At 34.5% G+C, this 13,073-nt stretch overlaps 1 protein-coding gene across 1 annotated transcript in view; it reads right to left on the reverse strand.

Annotated features, from left to right (window-relative positions):
• Positions 1 to 9,300, reverse strand: part of LOC115447056 (broad-complex core protein isoforms 1/2/3/4/5) — a 142,960-nt gene extending 133,660 nt beyond the window's left edge. The window contains exon 1 of the mRNA XM_030173974.2: positions 8,838 to 9,300. The gene's annotated coding sequence lies outside the window, so the exon portion shown is untranslated. The remainder of the gene's footprint in view (positions 1 to 8,837) is intronic.
• Positions 9,301 to 13,073: the final 3,773 nt, after the last annotated feature.

A 13,073-nucleotide genomic window follows, 5' to 3' on the forward strand; every position in this document is an offset into this window, starting at 1 on the left:
CTCATGTTAAGCGAAGTGGATGTTTTAACCCCATCAAACTTGCCAATGGTAGCATATAACATATCGTCTTACTGGTCAAGGTTCGTGAAGTTCAAGGTTCCATTCCCAGTCTAGGCAACCAATGTCTGCGTATATAGTTGTTTAAAAACACGTTCTCGGAATTCGGATTGGTGAAAATCGTGAACGCCGCGCAAGTCCGGGTTCAATTTTCGCGCTACATCTTATATTGATTTTTCTTTTGGCGTCTCCAAAGACATCGAAGCTTAAAAATCACCTTTCCTATAACTAAAAGCCGAAAATGGCAGACTTTTACTTAAGCCAAAATACCTTCTGTAACAACAAAAGATCATTGGTGATTAACAAAAGTCAGACAAATCAACTTATTTATAAACCAGTAAAGTTGTATTACTGTCTCGGCCTAGCTGTGATGGACAATGCAAGGCAGCTGACAGCGTATAGATTGATCGGGAACATTTTTATTTAGTGTGCACTTATAATAAAGCGATGTTATATTAGTTGTACCAGCGACTCTGTGGGGAACTTATTTACAAACGTTTGCTAGAAGTTCCACACATAATAGTCCTTTATGGAATTTTCCTATGCATTTATAAGTTTACTAATTTTACTAAGCACCTTTTGGCGTTAAAAATTGTCAGATATCAAACTAAGTTTATCTATCTGAAATATATTTTAAAAAACATTGAAATATTTTATATTACAAACAACTCAAGCATTTATAATCTAAAATAGAACACTATATTTCGATTTAAAACTGACCAAAACGACTTAGTGCATAAGCTATTTGTCGACTCGTGCGCAGTGCACCGGGCGACCTCGAATGCTGTGTTTGATTACGGAAGCTCACCCGACCAGCTCTAAAGATGGGCATTGTTTGATATATTACTTACACGCCCCTTGTATCGAAGGGCCTTTATTTTTATCAGTGGTTATTAAAGTAGTAAGCTTACTCAAAACGTATTGAAGGTAATAAGTAAGAATATTGATAAATATATTAATAAGTCTGCCATTTTTAATAAATGATTGCAATACCTTTCTTGAATCTATCTTAAAAATAATAAACTATTCCAATCGTTTTCTTCAATCTATCTCAAAAATGTACCAAACAGAACAAAGTTTATTTAGACATGCTTCATTTGTAAGCTTATTATATATAGTTATTTTGATCAGTCTATTCTCGAAATTGGATTGAAGATAAGATTGGGATGGTTAAATAAAAATGGCTGTTAATTAACAATTTATTACTATTCATGTGCGTTCCTATTAACTTGTTTTCACGCTCGGTGATTGCTAATTCGTTGTCGAATTCTGCCACAAAGCAAGCGGGCTTTCATGTTTCCTTTAGATAGAGATTGTAGCCATGCATTATAGAAATCATTTTAATGAAGTCACAACTTCTTAGTAAAATATTTGATTGCTGTTTCATATTCTATTATTATAAACATTATAGTAAATAAATAAAATTATTTATATTTGATATGTTAGGGTAACGAGTGAGAAAGCCGTGAAATATTAAACCTACTATGTTAAGAAACTTTAGAACCTATTGCCATTTGCATATTTTTGGCATCAAATCGATAGCGTCTGCGCATCCTTTAATGAAACATTAAATCTCCCACATGAATCAAAAACATTAGGAAAATTTTCTTCCATGAAAAACACGAATAGATATTCGAAGAAAGATGAAATCAGTGATTGCGAGATAAACGGGTTACATGACACTTTAAACATGCGCGCGGCAATGCGGATCAATGCTATCTCCATCAACTAGACATGGGGGTCAAGGTTCAAAACTGGCAATGAACTGATCCAGATCATTAGTTTGTCCTTGGGGCTTGTTTTTGAATTAACATCCCTCAGTATGAGGGTGTTGTTTGTAAATGCCGGTAGTATTTTTTTTATATTGACTGCTTCGATGGCATAGTTGTATAGCGCGCGACATCGCTTTGAAGTCCTAGTTTCGGGAAATTATATTTATTTATACACTTTATATACAGAGAATTGTATAAGCGGACGTAAATCAAAAGGCATTGGGTTTTTCTGCTCATTACCATCATGGACTTTAGTAATATCCATTATGATATGGTATGGAAGACATGACGAAAAATGCCCTATATCTCTGCCTATACCGGTGATAAAGGCGTGATGTCACCGTTGTGTTATATAGAATAAAGAAGAGCTCCCCACAATAAGAGCAATAATATGCGTTAAAGGACACAGGTATCCTTAAACAACGTCAATACAATGACTTAAAATGTAAGTCTCAAATGTCCAGCAATTACATTGGCCTTGACCTTGAGAATGAAACAGCGGTCGCCAGTCTTGCTTGGCAGCAGAAGTAGATTCGTCGAGGTCTACTACCCCAACTACTTATACTACCCATAGTAACATACTACCCATGCGTCTCAAGGACATTTGGTCGCGTATGCACTATACCGCCCCGATTTGATCAGTAGATAAATTATTATCTTAAGTAGATAGATGCATAATGCACTTTACTAGAGTTTCTTAATAATGCTTTAAGTCATAAATTTTCTTATTTCATTCTCATCAGATTTTAAAATGATGTTGATTCTTTTTTTAATTTTTATAGCTGTTGTGGCTTTTTTCTTTAACATTTTATAACTTTTTCTTATTGGCCGGTTTTGCATTGCATAAAATTACTTCACAAAATGGCTGACAATGCCGTCAATGAATATTAAAATATTAATTTGCAAAGGAATTTAAACTTATCGAACATAATTTTAAAATTAAAAATAAAATATTCGTTCATAACCTAAAGTCGAATCTCGCCGACGCCGACTGTCCGCCATCTTTATCGACTACAACTCAATCGGAAAACGACACCGTGTCTCTGTGTGTAACACTGTGTGCGTCTCGTGTGTAAGATGCACAGTTAGCGTTGCAGTCGCTCGGCGCTAGTGTAGCTAACAATGTGCAACAAATATTCGAGTAATTTTTAGTTCCCAATTCCACCACCGGCAAATATGCATTTGCAGATTGATGAAACTGAAAAACAGCACATCGGCCGCGTGATTCCTTCGCATTTAAATGCAAAAAGATAGTATCATGAAATGAATCTTATTTGTTACGAATTAAAGATGACATTACAATGGCATTATTGTTATTTTTTTCTCTTTGCGGCCGCCTCAAGAAGGGAACTCTTTGTTTCCTATTAGTTTTCTTTTATTTATTGTCGTTTTCTTTAACTCGAGATGTGGGTCAGGATCGGAAGAGCTGTTAATGCTTTAAGCTATTTTAAGCTGGCTCATACAGACGTTTAAAAAGACAGAGTGAAGATTCAAGTTCATACGATGTATTGCTCTGTTTACACCTTTATTAAACGTAGATTTAAGATATATTTTTAGTCAGAATAACACATTAGAAATGCAGTTTACGTTCTCTCGGCCTTCATTTAAAGATAATGGTATTATCTAAAGTGTTGATTTGGCATCGTCCAAACTGCAGTTATTCGGGTATATAACTGTAACTAACAACAATATTGCGCCCTTTAGTCATCAGATTAGACGAAGAGACGTATACTCGTCTTACAATAGCCGGCAAACAACTTGAATATATTACCGCGTGGTGGGGGCTACACTAAGACAGGTATAATCCCACACCACGCGGTAGTGTGTAGAGCTTATAGTTTAAAAATCTATCTATTCCGTCTAATATCAAACCCAAACCTACGACCTCAGCGTTTAACCCATAATAGTGCAACGCACGCACAGTCGCTGCGATGTCATTTGAAAATCAAAGTTAAATGACATGAGATATTTTTAACTTCAAACTTTATCGACTGTAGATTTGACGCTCTATATGTTTTGCAATAATATGCAACAGGGCTTGTACTTTGACTTTACTAACAGGAATACTTAAAAGTTGAGTATAACGTTTATACTAGAAGATGCTAGCCGTCTTGCCCGCAATATGGCTTCCCGGGTCAAAAATTTCCTCTGTATATTTTACTGTTAGTAGCCTATATACTAATCCGGGATATAATCTATCTATTTGCCAAATTTTATTCAAAAGCGTTCAGCAGTTTCTGCATTATCTTGTAACAAACATCGAAACATCGTGCACAAACATTTAAAATATTAAATAGTAAGAATGAACTGGTCCATTTTGAAACCAGATCAAAAGCGTCTACTGTTGACTACTAGTGAAAATAGTTACACGATAGTTCCATGCATCTATTGCTGCCTAGTTGGTCATTCCATAAAATAATAAATACTTAAACAACGAACACAAACGATAGCTTTCTGTTTATTACTTATAGAATTTAAATTACTCATGACCACGTAACACTAAAAGGATGGTCAGATGCAGCTAACGAAAGGTTCCCTAAGTAGCTCCATCTTTAGATAAAGAAATTATTGTCACATCACTTTTTTTCGATACGTTACATTTTCAATCACTTCCCCTAGTCGAAAATCTTGCAAAATTCGAGTTCTAAGTATTCAGTAACTATCCATCACGGTTTGTCAACTGTATCTATTGTTATAATACACATGAGTAGTTTGAAAACTGTTAACTAATCGACGTCACGTAAGCAATTACTTAAAACACCATAATCGTTCTATGAAAGCTAAATGTTGTAGTAATATTGAGGATCTCAACTCAGTATCAACCTGGAGTCTGAAATTTGTAGCTTATGGGACCAAATGCGTCGAAAAGTGGGTGCTCTAGTTCCTCTGTCTCCCTCTTCAGGGTTAAGGCGAGATGAGTTTTATTTTTGTGCGTTTGGTGATTGAATTTGGCAGCTTTTGAGCAACGAAACGTGTAAAAGCTGCTCCCTATCTTTTAATTCCTTTCCACATTAAAGATAATATTTGTACATTTGCAGCGCTGCGCTACTCCATTTAAACTGCCACTGACCATTCATGCAAGAGCTACATATGTAAGGCGTTGCTTCCATTAATTGCATCTCTATCTATCCTAGAATCAGATGTTTTTTTTTGGAATGGATAAGTATGTTGGACGTTTAAGCCTTATACGACATTCGTGGTATTGCCGCAACATACTTCAAGACAGTCTACTTAAACCCCACTTTTGAGGAATCAGTTCCAAGTGTATTAGCAGAATCGAACCTGATATCCTACTCTAGTATATTTAACCGTTAGACCACGTAGGTCATGATTAGTAAACAACTATAATTCGTCCCAAAGATAACATGACTCAGCCCGCGTGCAATTATTTATAGAAACGAATATATATGACCGTTCGTTTCAATTAGATGTCTGTGATTTGGTTCTGGGATTTGTTGTTTTTTATTGGCCGCTGTAGTATAATAGGAAAGGATTCGATTCGTCTGATGAATAAAATAACAAGACTTGCTTGTGACTTCTGATATTAAAATAGTAAATTTTTTTATTGCTTTGATAGATGAGACGAGCTTGCCGTTCGCCTGATGGTAAGCGATACGCCCATCAACAGTAGAAACACCATCCAACACCTTGAATTACAAAGTATTGTTTGGTTTCCACTGCGTTCGCCATCCTGCGACATGAGATGTTAAGTTATGTTCAGTAGTTACACTGGCTACAATGTCCTTCAAACCGGAACACAACAGTGACTGCACACTGCTGCTTGGGGGCAGAAATAGATATTGCAGTGGTACCTACCCAGGCGGACTCTCACATATGAAAGACCTACCACTTTATTTCATGCGATATTTTTGCCAGTGTATTTATGCCTTTTTTCATGCGCTATTCACCGTTAGTAATTTCTCCAGTGAAGCCCCATTAAAAAGTTTAACTTGTCAAAAATAATGTTGGGATTTAAAATAAATAAAATGCTTCATTGATCACGTAGGCTAACATAGTTGCACTTATAATAAATCAAGTTACATGAGAATATATATGATTGATGTAAATTTACGCCTGTATCGGAAGGATGGGCAGTCTGGAGTCCACACATTAGTACTTAGTATACCCATTGCTCTAATGGACCTTGTTTCCATCCGATACATAGAATTGGGTACTTGATTTTTTTTAGGCATTTGTTAAAGGTCTAATACAATCCAAAAGGGAAAATGATGATGATGTGGATAGAAGAGCCGGTAGGGGTCGACGGAACCGAACCTTCAAATGATATCTGACATTCTTAGTAAAGGCCAGGCCGAAAATATCCTGAACCAGCGAGAATGCATGATTGATGAAGGTGGAGGAAGCTAGAGAAGTATGCCAGAATCGTGCAAAGTGGCAATCCATATAGGATACCTACCCCTATAGAATAAGGGCGTGATAATGTATATATGTAGTTAATCCAAAAATCTAACACAAAAGAAAAGCAAATCAATTTAAAAATTAACATGTTATAAAAAAAATCTTGTAAAAATAGGAATGGCGAATTTATATATTTTATGATCAAAATCACTAATTTTAATTTCTCAATCTGGCTCTCTAATACCAACACCACCTAAATACAATATTTCCTTGATGATACAATTATAATATATTTGGAGATATAAGTTGGCATATATACGTAACATACATAACAATAGAACAAAATAAATAATAATTATTAGTTTATACACCACTGATTCTTCTCAGAAGTAGTAATCTAAAACATCTTTCTTGACATGTTTAACCTCTAGGATTGTCTATGACAAGCAGTGACTGAGCATAAGACTTATTTACATCTAATATCGGAGTAATAAATGCCTTGTATGTTATAATTTAAAGTCCCAATTGCTTTGCAATCATGAAGTTTACCATAAGATATCTGATCTACTCATGATGACGTCTTTTACTTTATCCCCCTTGCAATAGAAGTCTACGCAGCAATTTTTTACAAGCATGCGAAAGTTATAAATACAGTAAGAATAAGGTTCAGTTTTTATTACTGGCCGGTAATCTGACTTTTACCTTATCAAATCATGTAAGGTATGCTTTCCTCCTCATTAATATATTAGCTCTGTATTATATTATCTTCCTGAGGGATATGAGATGTTTCTACTGAGAGTTAGGTACGTAATTTGCTTACAGTGCGTTTGTAGGCTTGCATTTGAAACTAATAGCGAACTCTCAGGTTTTCTCGTGATGTTTGATATCATGGGGAGTTTAGGGCTATTTTTACAAATTAAATTAGCTATTGTCAACCTTAATGGCCTATTTGAAGTTTATTCCTAAAAGATTTAACAGATCTGAAGCTGAGAATGACAGAAATATGAGTGAGATAAATTCAAACTGATCGAGAAACGGGAGAGCTTTTATTCGCAAAGGGACAGGCACAACTAAAGCAATACTAGATGTTATACCTAGGAACTTAGTTTTACTTGCACAGGTTTATTTATATAATTAGTACTCAGGACTCATCGTTCCTCAGTTAAAGATGTACTAGATAATAAAGTGTTAATGTTATACACAAAGTACATTAAACTAATGTGTCATTCTACATCTAAGCGAGTCATGATGCCCTTTGATAGGTGAAACTACTGTGTTTGACCTGATGACTCGAACGTTAAAATTACTATTAATCAAATGTTTTAGATTTTTATCGTTATACAAATTATTTGTGATACTGAAAAACAAACGTAAAACGCTGTTTAGTGAGGAATATAATTACATAGTTATTATTTCTCATTTTAATAAATATTATACTTAATATATTGTTATAGTTTATTTGTAAAAAATATATTCGGTATTATCATAATGTTACTGTTTTTACATGAGCATTTAAAATCGCTATATTATTTTTATAAAACATCTTATAAATTAGAAATTAAATTTATTATAAATATTTTTAAATTATATTACTTAAACTTAAATTACTATGATGTTAATGATGATATCTTGTAATAAAACAGGGGTATAATGAGCAAAGCACTACGTAATCATCCTTTTATGTGCTTGAAGCGCATAGGGTTAAATATAGTAACATGATTATAATTATAATTTTAAACCTATTTAACTTTTTGATTATATTTGTATTTAATACCGATTTACAATTAATTCTATGAGAAATGTAACAACACCTTATGAAGTGATTAGTAACTTATTTAATTAATTGGAATAAAATTATATATTTTTATAATAGTTTACAAATAGGAATTATTTCTTAAACATAAAATTCACCGAAAATAAAGTTTGAATGTTATAATCATTTTATTTTTGCCACTAAACCGTTTGAAATGAAACTAAAAAAAAGAGAAAAAGAAATTAAAAAACACTGACCGCATTTTAAAAATACGAGCTTTCTTTCTGACGAATTAAAAATAAAACCGCGTGAGAGAGACGGCAGATCCGAAACTTTTACTCGAAAACATGCAAAACGTTTCAACTTAGGCCTATAAACACATTAAATTTCACCGTAAATACCAACTAAAATACTTTACACCTTTTTACTAACGAAATAAGCGTGTTTGTTATTTTTCGGTTAGTATTTTAATGGTTATTTTCCTAAAAATGGTGAAAAAACAACATGGCGGAGCCCGCGCACTTGGTAGGCTTCAAAAAAAGAGCATACAATCAAAATGGCTGGCTTTCTCGGCAGTGCCTAGTGTTGCTGACGTCATTGGACGACGTGTCCTTGTCACTTTGTCTAGGGATTCTTCTAATACGACTGCATTTGTAGGAAATATACGTTTTACAAAGTTACCTCGTGTTTTTCTGTAGTGTGAATGGTGTCGAACGGTGGTTTTAAAAAGCAGATTTCATTATAATTTATGATTTCTAAACGTATTCAAATATAATATTGTGAAAACAAATAAATACGGTGGACGGAATATTAAAATATTTTTTAAAAAATTGTCACATAAAATAAAACGGTTAAAAATGTGAATAAACAATAAGCAAAATAAAAAAGGTACTCACCAAAAAACAGAAACGGTAAACACAAAGTCCAATAAATCTAAATAATTGATAAAATAACACAACACGACACAGGGCACTAGAGTTTTATTATAAAGATAAAAAATCTTGGATAAATCAAAAAACTAAGGCATCATAGACGACGTCTGAAATTAAAATAATATTTGTGTAACAATTCGCGGCCGACTCCTGCGCAAATTCAAAACGCTCGTTCAATAAAAATAGGATAAATAATAGATATGCGCCGGTGGAATATTGGAAGTGTCGGAGGCCGACGCGCGCTCCATGTAGTTTATTCAAAAAATCGCGATGTACTGGCGCGCTAATAAACTTGCAGGAAGGACGCGTTTTCCTAGTGATGTAGACACAAAAATTCTTTTCAAAAAATCCAACCAACGAGCGTTTTGAGCCAAAAAATCTAACCTAACCTAACCCTGTCGGGCGGCCGACTGACGGGCGCGTAGGGGCCGTATTGCCAAATATTTTTTTTTGCATCTCGGCCGAATTATGCACTTGTATGCGACTTACGTCGTCCCTTCATTGTGGTGGTGCGACATGTACCGATTGGGCATTTTTACGTGCGCTCGATGTGTGCTCACTCACACACGCGCGACACACGAAATTTTTGTATGTGCGCGTTCGGCGGCCCTTCGGCGTTTTTCGAGTTTATTTTACACGAAAATTTCCAAGTGTTATGTAAACACTGTGGATTTTTTTTAACGTGACTAAAGTTAGGAGCCGGAGGGGTCGACGGTCGCATTTTTCGGGAACTCTGACTAATTTCGCTAAAAGGATCTTCGGCAGGACGGTGGCGCTCCGATCTCGGCGTTGTTTCGCTTCGGCGCGAGCGCGCTTTAAACAGCTCGCTTCTTTAAATACAAATTATTTGTTTTTGTATTTCATTTTTCCAACATTGTTATGGCTGGTTGTATACTTAGGTTCCTTGGCCTGTTTTCGGTTTTGTTAAGAGCTTGAATAATGACGAAAGAAATGACAAAATTGCCAGTACGACGCCGGTATGCGATGAATTCTTGATGAAGCTGCACAAAATAAATACTATTTTACCGAAACTGGAGTCTCAGTAAAAGCGCAAACTGTCACTAATGTTATTAGAAATAATATGAGAAATCACCTATCTTATTAAGAGTAAAATTACTATAATTTTAAACATTTTAAAAAGCTGTATTTTAATCTGAACACAAAAATTAAACAGAAAGTAATATAACGTCGAACGATAGCGTATATTTCAATATATTTTGTCCTTATCTGATTTACATGTTACAAATTTAACTTCCAATTAATTACCCTAATAAAATAATATTTATTTTCACACTACATTATCTCCAAGCTACAAAACCTTTCCAAATACCTCATCCACACTCCAAAAACTCTAATAATTCCACCATTTCTATCCCACACCTTTATCACTATTAATATTGTTCTAAATCTATGAATATCCTAACCTGCGTAAAGGTCATCGAAGCAGAAGGGCTGGTTGAAGGTCACAGGGGTACAGGTGCCTTAAAAATAGTAAAAAACCCTTTTGAAACTAGTCATTGGGCGCGATAGTCTGGGTCAGCTAGCCTAATATTTGGAGCATTTTTAAAAATAGATGTTATATATTTGTTCTTAATTATAACAGTTGGTTTAATTGTCTCAATTTGAATAAATGCTTTCTTTTTTATTATAATGTGTTAGTTTAATAATTTTGAATAACTTTAGAAGTTAAATAAATGTTTGCACTTGTGTTTTGTTTTGTTAAGAATTATCTCAACATTGTTTAATAATGTTGTCTTTTTATTATTTTTTTGAGGTTCGCTGGTTGTGATAGTTATACATTGGTTTTTATTTAGAGTGGTGTTAATAATAACAGATTTTAGATAAGTGTTGTCTTTTTATTCTATGTGTAAGAAAGTATGTTAAACTTTGTTATAATTTGATTGAAATGCTGAGTATAAGTGTGAGTAAGAGACGATATAACATTACGGTTTTGATTATTTGTTATACCTAAATAAATTTTATATCTACGGATGTTACTTATATCAGAAAATAATGTAATTTAGCTGTTAAAACTACGACAAATAATATTTTTTAAACCATATAAAAACAGATTTTAATAATGAAAAAAACAATTACTGTTTATTTCATTTGCATTAAAAGCGATGGCAAGAAAATTAAAATACTTTTTAAATCTTCAAAATCCGAACGACTCCACCTTTAAAAATTAATAATATTTTAAATAACTATTTACAACAATTCCAATTATATTAAATGCTCTTTATTGAATATACTCGTAATTATGTAATTATAATTTATTACAAAAACATTACATTAATTAATCATTAAATAACATTAATATTTTTAATAAGTGCATCTATGTAAACAACTGGATGGGCAGACGTGGCGTTGCATTAGATTGATACGGCGGGTTGACGGCCGAGCGCCCTTGTTAGACAAAGGACAAATCGACTAACTCGGATACCGATGCACAGAGTACGACGCAGATGAGTCATGAAGGCAACCCTATTTATAGTTATTTGTAGTATGATTGTACAGCCCTGTTTCTATGGCAAACTTGTAAGCCGTAGCCGGTTTGTCTGTTACAAGGCTTGTTTTGGAAAATATGCTTTCAAAGAAAATGTCTGAGCACTTTTACGCAAATAATTGGAAGGCCAGAATTGTTAAATAATATTTACCATTGAAAGTTTAGTTTTAAATTATTTTTGACGTGTAAGTTTTATTGTTTGGCTGTGGCATTGATTATCCCTTACAGGAGATATACTTATTCATGGTCTGTAAAAAATATATAGGAGTTCACTTCCGCAAGTTTTTCTGTCTAAACAATTACGATAGGTAACCTGCTACTTTTGAAGCTTGCAGAACTTGCGGCAATTCGCGTGTGTATGTACTATTCACTGACGTATATTACTATTGAAATATTGCCGGTAGTGAGGACGCATGTGGAAGTTATTGCGCAATATATTGCTGCAAGAACTGGCTAATATAAACATAGCACTAAGCTGTTTATGGACAGTAATGTGACGCATTTTCTTTTTCGAATTCTGCGAAGTCTCGCAACTAATACCTGAGATGCATTCACACATTACGACTTTATCCCTGAAGGGGTCGACAGAGGTAAAAGCAGAGCACGCACTTTTTGGCAAATGTGTTCCGTCCCATGCTGTATAGGGGGCGAGCCTATCGCTATATCGGGCACAAATTCCTCCCGGCTGATAGTGAGCAGAACAACCCAAATATTACTTAGCCCGACCTGGGTTTCGGACCCGAAGATTGAGATCAGAGGCCGTACCACACAATACACGCCATTGAGGCAGCAACGTCATGTATTTTTATAATACTACGAATGTATATTGCGGCTCGAAGGACCATAACTAAAATGTCTTTGTGGGTCATGCAAAAATGGGTCTAGAGACAGCTGTAGAGAGAAAGTCCTGAATTCGATTCCCAGGCTGGATACATAACACTTAGGTTTTATAATAGCAATTTTCTCGGGTCTGCATAGAGATTGATATCAGATACGTGATCTTAAAAACGAAGTCAAATCTTCTGCAACATACTTTAAATGTTTTCTATATTTGAGTGGTATAAGTGAATGGAATGGAATGAGAAGAATTATTTAAATGTGTTATCAGAAATTAAAGGAATCTAAACAGATACGATAAACGTTTTTTTATAAAATCAGTGAACTGTCCTGTCTGCATCCCTCGTATTTATTCTATGCTCGTGCATTCTACACACACACGGTTGACGTGCGCCCGCGCAGCTTTGTAGACCATCTTTGTTTGGGATACTGGAGTTTGGGTTTTAGTCAATATTTTTTAGTATACACTACGATGTTTCTGTTAGGTATTTTTAAGTATAATACAGTTTTTAGTGGAATTTATCGTGTTTAGAATCATCTGTATACATATCACAGCATATTTTGTTTCTGCTTCCAATTTGCCTTTACTGTTATGTCCGCTTCAAGGACGCTGTATTTCTATTACTGGGCAATTTGAATAAACATAAGTATAATGACTATACTACATAATGTATATAACTGCCTTGGTGGCTTAGTTGTATTGTGTGCGCGGAGCGACCAATCCGAGGACCTAGTTTCGAATCCTGGGTCGGGGAAAACGATATTGCATTTTGCTACTCAATATATCCCGGAGTCTAGAATTTGTGCCGATGTGGTGATAAAATCGTCCTCCAATATAGTATGGAACAGAATACACT

This window comes from Manduca sexta, chromosome 14 (assembly GCF_014839805.1).
Source record: "Manduca sexta isolate Smith_Timp_Sample1 chromosome 14, JHU_Msex_v1.0, whole genome shotgun sequence".
Classification (NCBI taxonomy): domain Eukaryota; kingdom Metazoa; phylum Arthropoda; class Insecta; order Lepidoptera; family Sphingidae; genus Manduca; species Manduca sexta.